The sequence below is a fragment of the Megalobrama amblycephala genome, linkage group LG6, assembly GCF_018812025.1.
Source record: "Megalobrama amblycephala isolate DHTTF-2021 linkage group LG6, ASM1881202v1, whole genome shotgun sequence".
In the NCBI taxonomy this organism is placed as follows: domain Eukaryota; kingdom Metazoa; phylum Chordata; class Actinopteri; order Cypriniformes; family Xenocyprididae; genus Megalobrama; species Megalobrama amblycephala.
Window position 1 is genome coordinate 42476065 of NC_063049.1, and position 21697 is coordinate 42497761.

The window sequence follows — 21697 nt, forward strand, 5'->3', positions numbered from 1 at the left end:
AAATATATATTTTTCATATACATTTCTTTGTGACACGTTTATCAAGCTCCAAAAAGCAAAAATAAATAAATGAATAATCTTTAAAAAATTCTTCAATAAAAAGATGCATGACAAAGAAGTGTTTCTTGATCGGTTATTAGATGGTGCAATAGTATTATAAGCCTGTTAAATGTTAAGGAATAAACGAATCAAGGGTTTACAAACTGATGATGATCATAATGATTATTTCTTGCCATTGTCGGTTTCTGAAAAAAAAAAAAAAAAAAAATAGCCAATACTAAAATAGAGAGACACAATTAAATTCTGCCTACTCAGATAAACCAGCCTGTTAAACTGAAAGATGTTGTGATCGTAGCGGTATCATGTAAGTGAAAATGAAACAAATGTAAAAGCATAAGAGCTTTTGGTGACGTCACGCCGCTTCCTTCAAGTGCAATCGAGCTGAACCTTCACTCCGCCGCTGAAGATTCACACGCGCTCTCAAGTCACACAGGCAGCACTTCTGTGGTACAGCTCCTCATACCGCTGTCGGACTCTAAGAAACCGGTCGGAAATTATCTGTATCCACATTATCTGTGTCCTGGATCATTTATATTAAAGTGAAAGCAAAAGGTGAGTGGATTATTTCATTAATCTGGCGGAGATCGCGCGTCCTTCGGTAACGCTGCGCGCACCCGTGTGTTGGTTTGTGTATAGTTGCTGTCGTTTGCGCACTGGAGCAGATTGATAAGTCACAAACTCAACAAAAGATGCGTTTTTAATCATAATATGTTGTTAAAGTAATCGGTTATCACATTTTTAAGAAGTGTATGAAACCTGTCAAAATAGTTACATTTTAAATCTTAAATCTAGTTAGTTGTCAAATGCTCCGAGTTCCTTTGTGTACACTAGTATCATCTTGTTAATGGGTAGTTTACATGTCAATGAGGTTTTTCTCATTCAAAACCAATTTTTTATGTTAAAACCACATATTTTATGAGGGAAAGTGTATATAGTGTATATCACCGTTTTCCTTTTTAACTAGTTTTCCTTTACACTAGTTCATTTCAGTGATCTTTTTGTACGACAGTTGGATTTTTAAGTACAAATATTGTCTGTCAAATAAAAGGAGCTTATAATAAAACAGTCTAAATATGGTTGAGATTAATTTCTCTGATGTCAACTGCAGTTAGAGGAGAGAAACCTGAAACTGTCATTTTTCTGAGTATTCAGTCAGAAAATGTTTTTATTTAATATGTTGATCTTTGATCTGTTTTCTGTGGACATTCAGGATTAGCCTTAATCATTCAAGACAAGTCATTGCAATGCATATGGTTTCAAAGCAGCTTTACAGAATAGTAGTATCATGGTAGGAGAGGTTTGATGTTCCAGATGTTGATCTGGGTGTGATGTTACAGCCTTCATGGATGATTTATAACAATAATCCTACAATATGACTATCCTCTTTAAATGTCATTTTTGTTCTTTATATTGGTATCATCTTCTAATGCACTAAACTGATAATTGCAACTCTTAAAATGCATTTTGAAAGCAAGATAATCTTATTTCTAGCTTAATGTAAATTTTAGTCTTTTGTGATTTAATGATTAATGCATCAGAGGGTTTAAATGTCCACATTTAAAAGAAAGTGCTGTGTTTATGTAACTTGAGCAGTACTAAGTTTTAGAAAGTTTTATTGTGATGTGTTGCTTGCTTGAGGAAAGGATGTTGAAGCGAGTTCCCATATTGAGCCAGATTACTGTTTGCCTTTTGAAGAAGTGTTAACATGCCTCCACTCTTTACATATTGCAATGTTCGTTTGACCTCTTGAACTTGTGTTTGCTTGTATTGGGACTCGTCGAGTGAGATATGACACACGGTGATCAGAAATTGAGACATCAAAAGGTGATGTGCTCACAAGCCAAAGATGCGATTCAGATTCAATTTAGTGACCAAGAATGTTGTCACTGTCCATAAAGATAAAAGTGGGCGTTTTATTGTAAAAAAGATGAGAATTGCAATTGAGAATAATAGGAATTACTGTGTCTGGATGGGAAAATGTGCTGGATTGTCATGAAAATGTCAATTTTTTTTCTTTTCTTTTCATTTTGGGACTTGAACCAGTTTTAGCGATTCACCCGATGGGTTTCCCTCCTTCTTCATTTGTCTTTGCTCCGCTTTTTTTTTTGACACCGGCTGAACTGAAGACGCCAGAGATCCGAGCGTCTTCCTAACAGCATGACATTGTGCTGTAAGCCACGAGAGATCCGTGAAATGAGCTTAAATCTCGCCGCATTTGAGCTCTCAATACCAGCTGTGAAAGAAGTCTCAGCAACGTACTGCTGCATAAGACATGTTTCAACACTGAAGCTTTATGAAGAAGATGTAAAATGCGTGGGGATTTTAATCTGTGAATAATTTTTTCTGAGCAAACTGATTCACTAGTTTAGAATGCATCCACTATGTTGGAAAAGATACTGGAAAAGAAACCTGCTGTCACACTTTTGAAATGGGTATTTAAGTTTGCACGGCTCCAGAATGCGACCAAATAGTCGTATTTTGCGACATTGCTTTCCTGCCGGTGTGACTAAATTTTGAGAGCCACGTTGCCAAACTTATGAGAGCTGCTGTTTCTTTTGCACATAATGCATATGAGAAACCTCAAACGTAATGAAAGCGGAATGAAACCGCGCTACTCGTTTGAGCTGCAAAGCGTGAACTGTTATCAGCCGGGACAATAATAAACGGTGAGCTCAGAAGGATCACGCGACTCTGTTACTACAGAGCGCTGGGAGAGCCAATGGAAAGCGTTGAATTTGCAGCAGCATTAATAAAATCACAGCTAGATCTAGTGGGAAGCATTTCAATTCGGCAAAATATTCTCTGTCATAAACTACAGGTATGAGATCAAACAGTGCTGACTTTGGAAACCAGGAGAAATATTGTGCCATGAATGAACAAGTGTTTTTGATGATGTTTGTCCTTCGCACTTTTTCCAGCACTTCAAATCTCTAAATATGATTGAATTTTAATGTTATCTTTAATGTGATGATTTGTAAAACTAAAAGTTTAAAGATGAAGGAACACTTTGTTACAGAGAACCACACATGACATGGAAAAAAAAGTAAATTGTGCGCACGATTTACTATTTCGTTTTCTTGATTTGCTAAATCGTGCGTATGTTTTACTATTTCGTTCCCTCGATTTGCTAAATTGTGTGCACGATTTACTATTTCTTTCCCTTGATTTGCTAAATTGTGTGCACGATTTACTATTTCGTTCCCTTGATTTGCTAAATCGTGAGCATGTTTTACTATTTCTTTCCCTTGATTTGCTAAATTGTGTGCACGATTTACTATTTCGTTCCCTTGATTTGCTAAATCGTGAGCATGTTTTACTATTTCTTTCCCTTGATTTGCTAAATTGTGAGCATGTTTTACTATTTCTTTCCCTTGATTTGCTAAATCGTGAGCATGTTTTACTATTTCGTTCCCTTGATTTGCTAAATCGTGAGCATGTTTTACTATTTCTTTCCCTTGATTTGCTAAATCGTGTGCACTATTTACTATTTCTTTCCCTTGATTTGCTAAATCGTGCGCATTATTTACTATTTCTTTCCCTTGATTTGCTAAATTGTGTGCACGATTTACTATTTTGTTCCCTCGATTTGCTAAATTGTGTGCACGTTTTACTATTTCTTTCCCTTGATTTGCTAAATCATGCGCACTATTTACTATTTCTTTCCCTTGATTTGCTAAATTGTGTGCACGTTTTACTATTTCTTTCCCTTGATTTGCTAAATCGTGCGCACGTTTTACTATTTCTTTCCCTTGATTTGCTAAATTGTGTGCACGTTTTACTATTTCTTTCCCTTGATTTGCTAAATCGTGAGCATGTTTTACTATTTCGTTCCCTTGATTTGCTAAATCGTGAGCATGTTTTACTATTTCGTTCCCTTGATTTGCTAAATCGTGAGCATGTTTTACTATTTCTTTCCCTTGATTTGCTAAATCGTGAGCATGTTTTACTATTTCGTTCCCTTGATTTGCTAAATCGTGAGCATGTTTTACTATTTCTTTCCCTTGATTTGCTAAATCGTGCGCACTATTTACTGTTTCGTTTCCTTGATTTGCTAAATCGTGTGCACGATTTACTGTTTCGTTCCCTTGATTTGCTAAATCGTGAGCATGTTTTACTATTTCTTTCCCTTGATTTGCTAAATCGTGCGCACTATTTACTGTTTCGTTTCCTTGATTTGCTAAATCGTGTGCACGATTTACTGTTTCGTTCCCTTGATTTGCTAAATCGTGAGCATGTTTTACTATTTCTTTCCCTTGATTTGCTAAATCGTGAGCATGTTTTACTATTTCTTTCCCTTGATTTGCTAAATCGTGAGCATGTTTTACTATTTCGTTCCCTTGATTTGCTAAATCGTGAACATGTTTTACTATTTCTTTCCCTTGATTTGCTAAATCGTGCGCACTATTTACTGTTTCGTTTCCTTGATTTGCTAAATCGTGTGCACGATTTACTGTTTCGTTCCCTTGATTTGCTAAATCGTGAGCATGTTTTACTATTTCTTTCCCTTGATTTGCTAAATCGTGCGCACTATTTACTGTTTCGTTTCCTTGATTTGCTAAATCGTGTGCACGATTTACTGTTTCGTTCCCTTGATTTGCTAAATCGTGAGCATGTTTTACTATTTCTTTCCCTTGATTTGCTAAATCGTGAGCACTATTTACTATTTCTTTCCCTTGTTTTGCTAAATCGTGCGCACTATTTACTGTTTCGTTCCCTTGATTTGCTAAATCGTGCGCACTATTTACTGTTTCGTTTCCTTGATTTGCTAAATCGTGTGCACGATTTACTGTTTCGTTCCCTTGATTTGCTAAATCGTGAGCATGTTTTACTATTTCTTTCCCTTGATTTGCTAAATCGTGCGCACTATTTACTGCTTCGTTTCCTTGATTTGCTAAATCGTGTGCACGATTTACTGTTTCGTTCCCTTGATTTGCTAAATCGTGAGCATGTTTTACTATTTCTTTCCCTTGATTTGCTAAATCGTGAGCACTATTTACTATTTCTTTCCCTCGTTTTGCTAAATCGTGCGCACTATTTACTGTTTCGTTCCCTTGATTTGCTAAATCGTGCGCACTATTTACTATTTCTTTCCCTCGATTTGCTAAATTGTGTGCACGTTTTACTATTTCTTTCCCTTGATTTGCTAAATCGTGCGCACTATTTACTATTTCTTTCCCTCGTTTTGCTAAATCGTGCGCACTATTTACTATTTCTTTCCCTTGATTTGCTAAATTGTGTGCACGATTTACTGTTTCGTTCCCTTGATTTGCTAAATCGTGAGCATGTTTTACTATTTCTTTCCCTTGATTTGCTAAATCGTGAGCACTATTTACTATTTCTTTCCCTTGATTTGCTAAATCGTGTGCACGATTTACTGTTTCGTTCCCTTGATTTGCTAAATCGTGCGCACTATTTACTATTTCTTTCCCTCGTTTTGCTAAATTGTGTGCACATTTTACTATTTCTTTCCCTCGATTTGCTAAATCGTGAGCACTATTTACTATTTCTTTCCCTCGTTTTGCTAAATCGTGCGCACGATTTACTGTTTCGTTCCCTCGATTTGCTAAATTGTGCACACGTATTACTGTTTTGTTCCCTTGATTTGCTAAAACGTGTATGTGGCTCCGTACTTTGTGTCAAACAAACCTTTATTTAAAAAACACATGAAATTACCAATATCACCAGTAGAGGGCAGCAGAGGAGCACTTAGTGGCTTATTAGCCATTTCCACTCCCTAATATATGGGGAAAAGTAGGAAAAGTCATAAAGTCTCATGAAAAACAAAAACTTTTCTTCAAACTGTGAATGAATTACAAAGAAAGCATGTAAAGAGCGCTCATTTTATAATCAACCGAAACTGTTGGTCAGTTCAGTATGGTACATTTATTAGGCCTAAGAGTAGAATATTTACACTTTTCCCTATAAAAATGAGGTTTTCGCATGTTACTGTTGTCAGTAAAAGTTGATTTTTATCTACATCTCAATTCAGTGTTTTACTGTCACTTTTCTTATAAATAATTGTGTAATATTATTAGTAACTGCACTTATTAATGCAAAACAATAGTAAGATGGTTAAATTACCTTTATGATTAACCCCCGCCACCAAAACAAAGTGCTGGCGCCACCTTCTGTATATATTAGTGGCACCGGTGCCATTGCTCTCAAATGTTAGTCTGAGCCCTGTATTGTCAGCACTACATTTGTTGTTCCCCAACACTGCATCAGAACAGTGTTCAGTGTAGTTGTTATTGATGATAACTGCTTGAAAGCACAGTTCTGTGTGGCGTTTCTTTGAGCTAATGCAGGGGAGCAGCTGTATTGCTGAGTGTCTGATGTTCTTCGGATCTCTACTGGGAATGCGCATCTCTTCTCGTCCTCGCTGATGCATCGACCACGCAGCAGCTGCCTGATTGTGTGGAGATGCTTGGAAACCATTAGTGCAAATGAACTGAAAGAAACAGAAAGACCCTCCTCTTTTTTCCTTAGACACACACACTCAGAGACATGGATTATACTAATACGTTCTCTCAAACTCGCGTTTTGTAGTGCAAACAAATGCCTATTGTTAGTTTTTGTAGAGCTGCAGTTGAACACAAAAGCGGCCTGTGATGTTCTTGTTGTATCTCAGCTGCAGGAAGAATCTACAGCTGTCAGGACTTGTTTTGTGGTTGTACCTTTATTTTCATACTTGAAAGAAAAATACAGTTTCACAAACAAAGTCTCTGCCGAAACTAGTTTGGACGGAGGCGTTGCTCATTCATGAAAAACTCTTGAGGTAGTTATTTTGCATGTTGTGTATATGAAAATAATAAAATTAGCTTAAACTAATTGCAGAACATGCAAGGTTTAGGCTGTTTATTTCAGCAACTACAAATGTTATTTATTTGGAATTTATGTATCATGGGAATTGCATTTCCCTTGATCTTTTGATATAAAGAAACTTGGGAAAACATTTGCGTTAATGATGCATATTGGGAGTTTAGAAACAGTTCAGTCCAGTCACAGTGAGGTAAAAAGTAAGTAGTACACTGTAAAAATATTTTTGTGATTTATCACATTTTTTTTTCTTTTGTCAAATCAACTTCAATAATTAATATGGTTCAAATAACATAATATTTTGAGTTTCTGTTGATTAAACCAATCGCTTTCATTGTATTAACTCAATTTTAAGGCAACCAGGTAACCCATTCTTTTTTACAGTGTACAGATACTGTTATTCTAGAACTAGCAATGGCAGAAGAAGAATGATTTATTTATTTGTTTGTTTTAAATAAGATCCCTTATTATTTAAGGTTACAATATAGCAAAAAAAAAAGTTACATTTTTTTTAAACAAAATTAAGCACATTTTTGGGAGATTTATTTATTTATTTATTTATTTAGACATAATTAATATGACATTATGACATAATTAAACACATTTTTTCCACAAATTCCCATTTCTGTAATGCTTTTGAACAGTTTTTTTTTTTTTTTTTTTGTAATTCTTGAAAGTGGTTCTTATTAGATTCCATTACTGTATTAAAATTACTAGAAAGAAAATAAATTTTTAATTTAAATATTTAAATCTGTAAAGGCAATACAACAATTACTACCAGACATATACAAGTACTTTATAATATTTTTTTAATATGACATTAATAACAAAAAATATATTATTTTTAATAATTAAAAACTGAAATAAAAAACAATTAATCAAAACAAATATATATATATATATATATATATATATATATATATATATATATATATATATATATATATATATATATATATATATATATAATAATATATTATTATTATTATTATTATTATTATTATTATTATTATTATTATTTAATTTATAGGCATTTATTTAAAAATATTAAATATTTATCAAAAATAAAAATAAATTATATATATATATATTTGGTTTTTTTATAAATATTTAATATTTTTAAATAAATGCATATAAATAATATTAATAATAATATTATATAAATTATATATACACTTATATAATATTATTATTATTAATATTATTTATGTGCATTTATTTAAAAATATTAAATATTTATTAAAAATAAATCAAATATTTTTTATATATATATAATGCTTGACTCTATATATATATATATATATGATTTATTTTATTTTTGATAAATATTTAATATTTTTAAATAAATGCATATAAATATTAATAATATATAAATAAATAAATAAATAAATAAATATATATATATATATATATATATATATATATATATATATATATATATATATATATTTATTTATTTATATAATATTATTAATATTTATATGCATTTATTGCATTTATGATCAAAAATAAAAAATAAATCAAATTAAATCAAATAAATATTATATATATATATATATATATATATATATATATATATATATATATATATATATATATATATATATATATATATATATATATATATATATATATATTTATTTGATTTAATTTGATTTATTTTTTATTTTTGATCAAAAAAAGGCACCTTGTTCTTAGATAGTTTTCGTGAGATTCCCCCAGACAACCTAATTGTGAATCTAATTAAATATGTAAAGCACACACACATATACACAAATAGATTGTGCTTTTGAAATGCTTGACTTAAACAGCTGGAAGACCCACAGCGATGAGGGAAATTAGATTATACTGACAGTTCTGTGAATTCATCTGGCCAGAGATTCAAATAATAAAGCAGAGTTGCAGTCAGAAGGTCAACGCAGATTTATTCAGAACTGTCATCCTTGAAAGTGCAACAACCACCCACGAATACAAACCACTCTGCATCATAGTCTGGTATTTAAGGGGATGAAAAATAACACTGTGCCATTTGAATGTGGTGCATGTTATCAGGCTCTGCTCTCCTGGCAGGCAACAACATTAGCTCAAGGTTACAGTAATAGTGCTTGAAACAGCACTTTTAAATGCTAGCAGAATCACTGGACAGATGATTATTCGAAACGTTCCTCACATACTGCACACACGCGTTCATTTTGAATGCAGAATGAACACGGTGCAGCTTGTGATCACAGTGGACAAAGACTATTATTAGCCTTCTCCAACATTTGTTTGTTTATCAGCTTTAGTTTAATACAGTGAGAGAGCCACTAGAGGCTGTTATTATTACTATTTATTTACTGAAACTGACTAGCTTATTGCTTTTATAAAACAGCAGTATGATAAAAGACACAATAGTTACATTTATTAAAAAAATAATAATTGGTTATGATGATTTTGCAAAGACAGAAATTCTTATAAAGTCAGTTCATATTATTTTCCACTATTTTTTCAGTTGTGTTGCAACAATTCACAGCGATTATCAAATCTCAAAGACTGCAATTTTAATTAAATAAATATGTGCTGTGTGTTTCAGAGTGAAGTGGCACTTCCTTCATTCACATAAACTCATAATAGTAATAATAATATTAGTTTATTTATAATATTTTATTTATATAATATAAGAAAGCTACTAAAGACAGTTCATGTGACTACAGTGGTTCAACCTTAATGTATTGAAGCGACAAGAATACTTTTTGTGCATCAAAAAAACAAAATAACAACTTTATTCAACAATATCTAGTGATGGATGATTTCAAAACACTGCCATCTGATTTCATCAAAAATATCTTAATTTGTGTTCTGAAGATGAACGAAGGTCTTACGGGTGTTGAACGACACGAGGGTGAATAATTAATGACAGAATTTTCATTTTAGGGTGAACTAACCCTTTAAAAGCCACTAACCTGGCAAACCCTGCAAGTGACTAGTGCACTGACCTCCTAAAAGTTGCTTAGTTTCAGACAATCTGAACTAGCAGTTTTAACAAGTGCTTTCCAGTTGTGTGCATTATGCATGAGTAAACGGATCATGGGCGGTCCGTGGGTGTGTCGTCTAAGCTGAGACCATACTTAACTCACAAAAAGACTCATGTCACTTCTACAATCTTCCAAAACATTAACCAGAAACAAAGAGGAGATATTAAATTATGCATTCAAAGCCGTGTCACATCTATTCTGCAGCATTGGGGGGTCTAACTGCTGTCTTCAGTCCCCCAAACGGCTCTTCCCGAATCCCCCTGCAGGAGCCCAGCATCCTGATTAATGAGTGGAAGATTGTGGAAGAGCGAGCGAGAAGTGAAAGATGGATGGTGCAGTGCAAGCGCAAACTTGCATCAAGAAAACTGCCCTAATTACTGACGGCCCTGTGGTTCGTTTGCTTCAAACACACTCTGTATTCCCCCTTTTCTTCTATCCAGGAAGAACATTCCCCCCTTCAGACTCATCTAACGACCTCATTCTCAAAACCACAGCGATTAGTCATTCCCAACCAGTAAAACATCTACATGGACTTCCCCTCCAAGAAGACATGTACACAAGACAAAACGATTGCTTGCACAACATTGATGTGAAATAACTATTTCTATTTCAAAATCAAGAGGCAAGAACCTAGTCTTACATACAGACTTTAGACTATTAGCAAATTCTGTCCAAAAACTGCCCATTAAGACATGAAAAGCATCCAATCACAATTTGTTTTTATGTGCTCTTTAAAGGCCCACTGATGTGTCTTGGAACATGCAGCGTTATTCAGTGTATTGACGTAATTTCAACTGAAACAGGAAGATAGGGAGGGACATAGCGAACAGCTCCTCCCCTTTTTTGAAATGGCCAATAGTGTTTAGTTTCTAGCTGTTGATCTTGGTAAAGCCTCAGTTTCCTTCTAATCTCAAACCGTTTCTTCTTCTGGACCGGAGCAGACTGTGTGCACTGCGGATTGTGAAACCAGACTTCATTTGTGTCTTAATCATTCCCTATCCCCTATATAGTGCACTTTGTACCATTCACCATGTAGAAAATAATAATTGTGTGAACAAGTGACTGATTTTAGCTGCAGCTTCAGCGTCTATTTATAATGTAGGGGGCGGGATGCTTTAGATTCTAGAGAGCATTTGATTGGACAGAAAATCTGAGAAGCTGAAGTGCCGCGTGATGTCATCAAAATCATTGACCCGTACTGGCGGAAGCAAACTAGCTTATAGATAAGGCTAACATATTCATACTAATAGACAAAAAAATTAAAGGTGCCATCAAACATTTTTTTAAAAGATGTAATATAAGTCTAAGGTGTCCCTTGAATGTGTCTGTGAAGTTTCAGCTCAAAATACCCCATAGATTATTTTTTAAATAATTTTTTTAACTGCCTATTTTGGGGCATCATTAACTATGCGCTGATTCAGGGGCTGCTGGCCCTTTAAATCTCATGCTCCCTGCCCATCGAGCTCACGACTCTATAATACAGTGCACTTACAAAGTTCACACAGCTAATATAACCCTCAAATGGATCTTTACAAGATGTTCGTCATGTATGCTGCATGCATGCGTCGGATTGTGTGAGTATAGTATTTATTTGGATGTTTACATTTGATTCTGAATGAGTTTGATAGTGCTCCGTGGCTAAAGCTAACATTACACACTGTTGGAGAGATTTATAAAGAATGAAGTTGTGTTTATGAATTATACAGACTGCAAGTGTTTAAAAATGAAAATAGCGACGGCTCTTGTCTCCATGAATACAGTAAGAAACGATGGTAACTTTAACCACATTTAACAGTACATTAGCAACATGCTAACGAAACATTTAGAAAGACAATTTACAAATATCACTAAAAATATCATGCTATCATGGATCATGTCAGTTATTATCGCTCCATCTGCCATTTTTCGCTGTTGTTCTTGCTTGCTTACCTAGTCTGATGATTCAGCTGTGCACAGATCCAGACGTTAATACTGGCTGCCCTTGTCTAATGCCTTGAACATGGGCTGGCATATGCAAATATTGGGGGGCGTACATATTAATGATCCCGACTGTTACGTAACAATCGGTGTTATGTTGAGATTCGCCTGTTCTTCGGAGGTCTTTTAAACAAATTAGATTTATATAAGAAGGAGGAAACAATGGAGTTTGAAACTCAGTGTGTGTCTTTTCCATGTACTGAACTCTTGTTATTCAACTATGCCAATATAAATTCAATTTTTAATTCTAGGGCACCTTTAAATTATGATTTCATGACGACTTTAAGGCCGGGTTTATTGAAAACAGACTGCACGATTTGGGAATTTTTTATTTTTTTTTGATAAAGATTTAAAATGCATAAAATAAAATATTTAATATATTTATTCAAATGCATTTTAAATTGCAATCAATCACATTTTTTAATCAGGAAAAAAAAATCACAATTAGCTTTTTTTTTTCAGATCCAACATCTGGTCCTTTTATTCTGGCAAGAACTGTCCACTTGTACATTAAAAGACCATCTGACTGACAGGTTAAGTGACCAAACACATTTGTTTTGTGTTCACATTCCTACTAAGCACCTCAAATTAAATTCTTTTTAGATTAAAAGCCACTAAAAATGACTAAATAAACAAACAAAAACAAAATAAGAACAAAATACCATTGTAATTCACTGCAAAATAAAAAATTGAGTATTTAAGAAAAATATAATAATAGGCTATATTATTAATTGTTGTTAATAATATAATATTATTATTAATAATAATAAATAAAATAAATATTACTAAATAAAAACAAAATTACCATTGTAATTCACTGTAAAATGGAGTATTTAACAAAAATATAATAATAATTTTATTTTACATTACAACTGTTACATTTTAATACTAACATTTATGGCTGTCTTAATTTCGTCAATTTCAAACATTAACTTTTATTTTGACAGAATACCCAAAGGAGCACTACACTGCAAAAATGCTTTTCTTTCTTATGTTTTTTTGTCATGTTTCCAGTCTAAATATCTAAAAATTCTTAAATCAAGAAGCAATTTTCAAGACAAGTAAAAATGATTGTTTTGTTTTCAGAAAAAAATAAGTTAAAATTAAGTGAGTTTTTCCTTTAAAACAAGCAAAATAATATAACGCCAATTGGGTAAGCAATTTTGAAATAAAATTATTTTGCTTACACCATTGGCAGATTATTTTGCTTGTTTTGTAAAAACGTGCTTAATTTTGACTTATTTTTTTTCTGAAAACAAGACAATAATTTTTACTTGTCTAGAAAATGCTTCTTGATTTAAACATTTTTAGATATTTGGACTAGAAACATGACAAAAAATCTAAGTAAGAAAAGCATTTTTGCAGTGTAGAAGCTTCTCTTTTGTTAAGTGCTTCTTATTGAGTAAAAGAAGATGGTTGGCGCATATTTCCTTCCCAAATGTACGTTAAAGCGACCCAAACATTTACAGCGAACCCAGGCTGAAAACACAGGCGGTGATGAGCTGGTTACGTGTAAGAACGCTTCACTCTGAAACATGCAGCACATATATTTATTTAATTAAATTGCAGCCTAATAAGCTACATTGCATTTCGGTTATATTTTGATTAATCATGCAGCCCTCTCAGATGTTATGCTGTTAGTCACAGCTCTATCTATGTGATACTAGGTTAAGTGTAACACCCTGTGATACGCTGAGCTGGAGACATTAAAAAATGGTCAATGACTGTCTCGTTCTCTCACACTTATTTTTTTTTCCCCCTCTCTTTTTCCGTCTGTCATCTTAGATGTCACATGTCCTTTGCTCAGGGAGGGACTGAGGCTTCCTGTGGTGTTAAGAGCTCATGTTAAAATGCCAGTGCTTTTACCTCTTGTTTGCATGTTTGTCATAGGCTGTCATATGCAATAATGCCTGCTGAGTAAAAGAAATGGAGAATTTAACCTCAATTTGGGAGACATTTCACTTATATTTAATATAATAGAAATGTATATTATAAACAGCAAAAAATATACCTTTATGTATTTTTACTAATGCATTTTAATGTGTAAAAAATGCACATTATAATTACAAATGACTTAGTTATGGATTGAACTGATTCACAGAAATGAACTCAATTTCAATTGAACTCAACTCAATCAAAACAATTTTCTTCTTTTGACATTTAAATCAGAGATGCTATTAAAACATTGCATTTTCATACTCGAATCACAAAAAGTGAAACTAGTCTATGACACAGTCTTTATGAAACTTAATGAGCAAATTAAAAAGATTTGTCATTATTTATAATGTTATATTGCAATCGATATTTCCCAGCATTCTAGAGCAAACTATAGATCCTGTCAGATATTTAGTGTCAGAAATTTAGAGAAGTTAATGTTACTGTGAGAGTTTATTGTTTATATATCAACACTGAGAAACAAGAGACAAATGTCTGATTTGTTTCTACATATTAAACAAGATGTAATATAAGTCTCTGGTGTCTCCAGAATGTGTCTGTGAAGTTTCAGCTCAAAATACCCCACAGATCATTTATTATAGCTTGTGAGCAAAAACATGCTGTTTTTGTGTGTGTCCCTTTAAATGCAAATGAGCTGCTGCTCCCGCCCCCCTTTCCAGAGGAGGGCGGAGCTTTAACAGCTCAACAACAACAAAGCTGGAGAATCTCACACAGCCAAAATGAGGATTGTCAGTAACGGTGTTCAGCCTTACATTGTTCAAACCGGAGTCGACACTGATGGAGAGACTCAGGAAGAAGTTACAACTTTTAGAATGAAACTGGACGTTTCTGAATGGTTAGTGGATACATTTATGTAGTTGCTGTGGAGTTGATTCAACTCATCCACTAGCATGTGCCGTCATGTTCATCTTTTGTGTTGAATTGACCCTCGTTTGTGAAGCAGTCCGGCGTAAAATGACGGCATGACAACAACACTCTACTACAACAACTCTTCCTCTTCGCTAAAGCAGCCCAACATGGCCACACCCCCTTTGTTGTGTGTTCTCGGGGGCGGGGTTTATGTAAATTTTGGGGTTAGTGAAAACCCGGGAAGAAGCTTGTTGTAATCCTTAAAGGATTTCTGTAAAAGAAAATATTTCCCTTTGCATTGAACTTTGAGCATCGTAACTTTGCAGATAACATTACACACTAGCTAAAGTTAAAAAAGTGAAATCATAATCAAGGACCCCTTTAAAGTGATGCATGGTAAAATTGTCAGAAATTGATTCCAAGCATCCTGACTTTGATTGAACATGTTGCATGGCTGCAATTATATTCACGTTTCCTTCTATAATACACATTTTTAACAGGTTGACATCTTATGACCAATAACGTTAGAGGATCCAGCAGTAGAAATGGTGACCAACAGAACAGAGATAAGATCGCTGCATGTGTGAACGTCCCATTATTGAGACTGATGTGAAGGTGACCTGTATGTGAAATGTGCTGCTCTTTGCTTTTTTTTACTCACAGAAAGCGTGCAGCCCTGTTAATAACCCCTTGCTCACCGCTGCTCTATTCTACTCAGTAATTACTGACTTTACACCAACATCTGAGAGCCGTTCACCTCATCCACACACAAACACAGCATCCATGTCATTTATAACTCGGTAATTCTTGACACAATCATATTTTCTGTCTAAGTGTGGTGCCTGTTAAATATAGATGGTGCTGAAAATCAGTTGAAAAATTATCCTGTTTTGTCCATTGAAGTTAACAGTGCATTGATCAATAGATGTTTGATATGACGGTACATATTATGGTGTTTGACAGGCAAGAAAAATGTTTCTTGTAAGAAAATGGATGGAGGCTGCAGTCAGGTGAAAACCTCTGAAAATGCTCATCCAAAATAATGTTTTTGCACATCTGTAGCCTGTTTTCTCTCAAGAATCAGCGAACTGATTAATAGTGTTAATCCAGATGGAAGTATGGATGACGCACCACACTCCTAACCACTGGCCTCTTCAGTTCATCTGCCAGAAATGTCAGATTTGTCGCCAGATTACAGTGTATGGAATGTATGAAGGCCGGATATCCTCTCAAAATGATCATGCTAGTGAGGTTTGGTGGAAAAATTATGGTGCAAAGTCCCCTTTCTGGGTTTGATTTGATGCAAAAGTGGCTGAAAGTGGTGAATAACGAGTGGGTGAATCGTTTACTTAAGGCACCGACACACTACAAGATAATTGGGTTGATTTTGAGCCCAATTCTGCCGTTCTGACAGCCCTAGGTAAAGTCCTGATGAAACGTGTAGTGCATTCGCTCTGATCCTGGTGTAAAAAAATGAAACTGCCAGGTGCGTGCATGTGTGTAGTATGCCATAAAAAAGCTTCAGTACGGCAGTAACGGCAAGAAAGTGCTTCTGCGCCAACAATCAGAAGACGCACACAAAGCTGCCATTCGTTCTCTTAAGCATACCTCCTCCCTGCCTGGTGCATCATCTACCACATTCGAGGTACGGTCGTCTATGGCTGACCGTGTGTGTGACCACAAAGTGCGTATATGCACGTTCTTAGCTGAACAAGACCTGCCGCTCTCTCTGTCGCAGCCACTAGTGGAGCTAATCAAGTCGGTTGCTAATGATCGGAGCACGCTTTCCAAATGATCAATATCTAATGCATGAAATGTTCAAAGTATAATGTTCAAAGTATAATGCTCAGGTTAAAACTGAAATTATCATTATTATAATGTCCAGGGTATAATGCTAGGTTAAAAAACAGAAATTATCTTATATATTAGGGCTGGGTATTGACACAATTTTCACGATTCGATTCAATTTCTATTCACATGCTTGCGAATCGATTTCGATTCTACGGAAGAGGATTAGGGCCAAGCAATAATAAAAAAATAAAACCATCTTGAGATTAAAGTTGTTAAATTACAGGAAAAAAATAAAATGTTAGAATAAAATGATAAAATGTTGAGAATAAACTCGTTACATTACGAGAAAAAAACTTGTTAAATTTTGAGAAAAAAGTCGAGATAAAATGTTGAGAATAAAGTCATTAAATTACGAGAAATAGTCGTTAAATTACGAGAACAAATTCGTTAAATTATGAGAAAAAGTTTATTCTCAACATTTTATCTCGACTTTTTTCTCGAAATTTAACAACTTTAATCTCGAGATGGTTTTATTTTTTTATTATTGCTTGCCCCTAATCCTCTTCCGTATGATTCAGTTCGGTTCGATATTGATTATTTTGGATGTAGTATATCAGATACAGTACATGGAAAAAATTCTTGAGGAAAAAATCTCTCAACTAATGCTGTAAACTACACATGGGAGTCAGTTGATACTACTATAATAATGTTGAAGGTTAAATTAACTTATTTATATACAAACACTTAAATTACACTCAATGATGTTTTTATTATAAATAAAGTTTAGAATTACATAATCATATTTCTACTCCAATTTGTTTTTTGAAATATAAGCATTTAAATTATGGCTGTCGTAACTGATTTATTCAAACATGCATTAAATATTGAAGAACATTAAAAATTGCTGCTCTCTAGAGTTCACTTTTCTAGCTGACTAATGAGTTTATGGTCACTGAATATGTTTTTCTGAGGTAAATGTGACGTTACGTGACATTGTTTACAAGCTGTTTTATTCCGAGGTTGAAACACTGATTGAGCGATTACATGAGACATGATACAGATTTCAGTAAGTTGTACTGTATATTTTAACGTACCTTCAGATGTTCATGCATGTTTATTTCGCGCTGTAACTGGTATTAAAGCGGAGGAGAGGATGATCACATGCTTCTCTTTAACTGAGGCGCTAAAGCGATCTGTCACGCCACATTAAACAGCTCCAAAATGGTATTTATTTTTTGAATCTCATAATAAGATGGACGTCATTTGATATCTGATAGGGCTGGGCGATATATCGCATACGAAATGCGCGTGAGAATCGCCAGTAAAGCCGGTTCCCTGATTACCTCTAAATCGCCATCACCTGCTTTCAAATGGAGCGCCTTTTAATAGACAGAGCCGTAGTTCACTGATAAGCCACGCAAAATCGGGTTCATTATCGAAGTCGATTCATCTTCGATACTGAACGCGATTTTGCGTGGCTTCTCCGTGAACTACGGCTCTGTCTATTAAAAGGCGCTCCATTTGAAAGCAGGTGATGGCGATTTAGCGGTAATCAGGGAACCGGCTTTACTGACGAAATGCGCGTGAGAATCGCATGCGATATATCGCCCAGCCCTAATATCTGAGACTTTGCTTCATATCAAAAGTAACAAAGCACAAAGATTATTGCGATTTAGTGGATTTGAAGCGCTACATATTCTGTTCATTCATCAACACTAGACTAATCGATTCTTAGGATTTAAGAATCGATATCAGTTGTAAAAATGAGAATCGATTAAAATCGAGAAATCAATATTTTTTACCCAGCCCTATTATATATATATATAGTTTATGATATTAGCTCACTTTGCGGAAAAAGCATTCTCTGTTGGCTTTTATTATTTGAGAAATAAAAACTTGTTGAAAAGTTATGCAAATGGTTAATTATTTGTGTCTACATCACAAAGAGTCAAGTCTTGTAAAAGCATTAGATTGAAAACATTGAAATTTCATTAAATTGTGTAAATAATAGAAATGCAGTTGAAAATTGCCTTTCTTTAAATGCAAATGTTCTTTGAGTATTTCATGTGTGTAGGTAAAGCATGTACTCATTACTCCTAATTACAAGATGAAAACAAAAACCTGCTCTTAAACTGGGTGTGTGACGGGTATGGCTGTGGAATGGGGTTTGGCTGATTTTTCAGGCAGGTGTCTGTGTGTCAATTCGCCGGTGTATCAATACTGCAGATAAGGAGTATTGGAACAGTTTCAGATATATTCAGTACAGCCTGGTCTCATTGTTAATACGTAGGTATAAATACGTAACTTTCAAAGACACAAAACATACAGTGGCATGAAAAAGTATGTGAACCCCTTGCAGAATCTGTGAAAATGAGAATTATTTTAATAAAATAAGAGGGATAATAAAAAATGCATGTTATTTTTTGTTTGGTACTGTCCTGAGTAAGATATTTTACATAAAAGATGTTTGCATTTAGTTCACAAGACAAAACAATAGCTGAATTTATTAAAATAACCCCATTCATAAGTATGTGAACCATTGATTCTCAATACTGTGTGTGGTTACCTGATGATCCACGACTGTTTTTATGTTTTGTGATGGTTGTCATTTTATTAAAATAATTCTCATTTTCACATATTCTGCAAGGGGTTCACATACTTTTTCATGCTACTGTATATTTTTGTACATAAATGTACAATATGGACGTATTGGCAGCATTTAAACGTAGCATTATTACGTTTTTACAGCAGAAAAATATATTTACGAATCTTTCATGTCATAATAAAGATATATATAAGATCCCTAAACCCCACCCCGAACCTTAACATACCCATCCATTTTATACAAAATGTTAAAAGAATAAAACATAATGGACAGAAATGTGTAGGAAAATAACAATTTTAGTAAAAATATAACATTAAAACGATATTTTGAGCCGCTAATCCTACACCTACCCCTAAAGCTACCCATAACCATTTCTTAAAACTACGTACTGGTGTAAATAAGAATAACAGACAAACAAGCATTTATTTATTGCAAAAATGTCAAAAATGTACCAAAAGTAGTTCAAATGATGATGAGTTGCAGTCCTCTCTGGCGGGAATTGTTTTTTAAAATAATAACAAAATAATCTGATACTGTGTGTCAAATGATCTTATCATTAAGTATTGGGGTGTAAATGTAAAAAATAATAATAAAACCTCCCATTTTTTGCTATGTTATGTATTACTGTGTTGTTCATTTTATTACTAACTTTTCAAACCGGTCACTCAGTGACTTTTTACTTATAAATTTACAGATTTTTAAATACAAAATAGTTCTAAGCTTTTGTTTTATTATCTGTTCTGACAGTGTTAATACTTTAATTCATGAATGAATAGGATATGTTAATATTCCAAACTGTTTCTTTGCATTTATTGTGGATTTAACTGGGCTTGCAGTTCACATGGGTATGGTATTTTGTACTGACAGTATTCGTCCACCAAAGACCATTTTTGACCCAGGAAAAACCCTGCTTTAGTAATTCATCCATTTCTTCAATTCTAGAAGCCCTACTCAAACATCATTGTTTCAGTTGATTGATTTCAGCCCTCCAAAACATTTTTTGGCTGAAACTGAAAATCATTTTCGGTTGGCAAAATTTCTGTGCGTCACTACTTTACCTTTATTTATCTGTATTTATCCAGTACTCCTCACATTCAAATCAAGATTTGCTAAAGCTAAATGTGAAACACAGCAAGCTCAAAAGTGACACTTAATCTGTTAGTGTCACTGTCACTATTAAAATGAGTAGATAACATAATATTTGATCTTCTCAGTCAAGTTTTTTTTCTTTGAAGTGGCACTGCCTTCCTCCTCTGTGAAAATGCAGCTGAATTTCAGGTCAGCTGAGATGACTCAAAACGTGAAGTCTTGAAATGAAAAGGTCAAAAAAAGATTATCTGTCAGGATTGTTCCCGTCTCACCAGGAAGTGGTGTATCCTCATAATCCGTCACGTCTGTTGGAGTTAAAGGTGGGTGGGGTGTGGATGAACAGGAAAGTCTCTTTTTTTCAACATAGCTGTTCTTTACTACCATTATCATGAGTCCTGTCTCATGAGAAGACAATGTGTCTGTCTCTTTCTCTTTAAACAATGGCAGTGAGACCGATCTGTAACTCAAGCCGTCTCTTTAGCGCTGTGCTTCAAAGAGTTTGTGGAAGGAGCTTTTCTTTGCAGTGACCTCCAGCATTGGATAAAACATGGAGTTCATAAAAGAAATCAAGTCCTTCCGTCACACATTCCTTCAGTTAGGAAAACCAGGAAGGACTTTGTAATGCGGAGTGTCTTAACAGGAGACAAGCTCAGATTTGCATGCATTATCTTGTGGGAAAGTATATTAATGACTCATCATGCATGCAGCACCATATCCAATGAAATGCTCTGTAAGATGAGAATATCCTTCTCCCTTATACCACCTGCCTCTGACTAGCTGGTTGTGTTTCTCAGAATCATATAACGAAAGCCATTCATGGTTTTGTTTCTGCAGGCCTGTTTGTTGTGTTGTTTCAGTCAAGTATGACTGACAAAGATCGATATGAGTGTGCAAGGGTTGGGGGATGTAACTGAAAGTATATGTCAATATTTTAAAAAGCTGAAAAATATCTAAAGCTGTATCTCTCTTTCAGAGCTGGGTTATTCCATGTCAAAATAACCAAATTTTGGAAACTTGACCAGACTTGGAACTTTTCTTATCAACATAAATCATGATAAAAGCCAAAATATTAAATGTCACAGATGTATATTTACTGAGTAATCCACTATTTTGTCGAGGAGGGTCAATTTTCAACTGAGATTTGGAGCCAAATTAGAGGGGGGTCAAAATGACTTTAGAAAGACGGCAGCATCATTATTTTAGGTCTGTTAGTAAAATCTGCTGACTTTATCAATCTTTGTTTCATTATATGCCACAGGTGACAATTCAAAAACGGCAAAAAGCACTTCTCGTGTTTTTTGCCTCAAGTTTGCATGCCTGTAACTCAAGAAGTATTGAAGATATCTAAATATCCTTTTAGATTCTGGTTCTTAACAAACTTTCCCTTTAGTATCTTCATTTTAATGGCCCTCAATGGTTCAATCCCAGAGATATGGAGATCTTAATGCGGCTCCGTGAGTACATTGTACACATTTTCAGTGGTCAAAAACCAAATGTTTCTCACTTCTTGCCTTGCATGCATGCAAACTTGAGGCTAAAA

At 34.2% G+C, this 21697-nt stretch overlaps 1 protein-coding gene across 8 annotated transcripts in view; it reads left to right on the top strand.

Annotated features, from left to right (window-relative positions):
• The first annotated feature begins 436 nt into the window (after positions 1–436).
• LOC125270772 (bromodomain adjacent to zinc finger domain protein 2B) overlaps positions 437–21697 on the top strand; it is a 114206-nt gene continuing 92945 nt past the window's right edge. For all 8 annotated transcript variants that reach the window (XM_048194696.1, XM_048194701.1, XM_048194699.1 and 5 more), the window contains exon 1: positions 437–612. The gene's annotated coding sequence lies outside the window, so the exon portion shown is untranslated. The remainder of the gene's footprint in view (positions 613–21697) is intronic.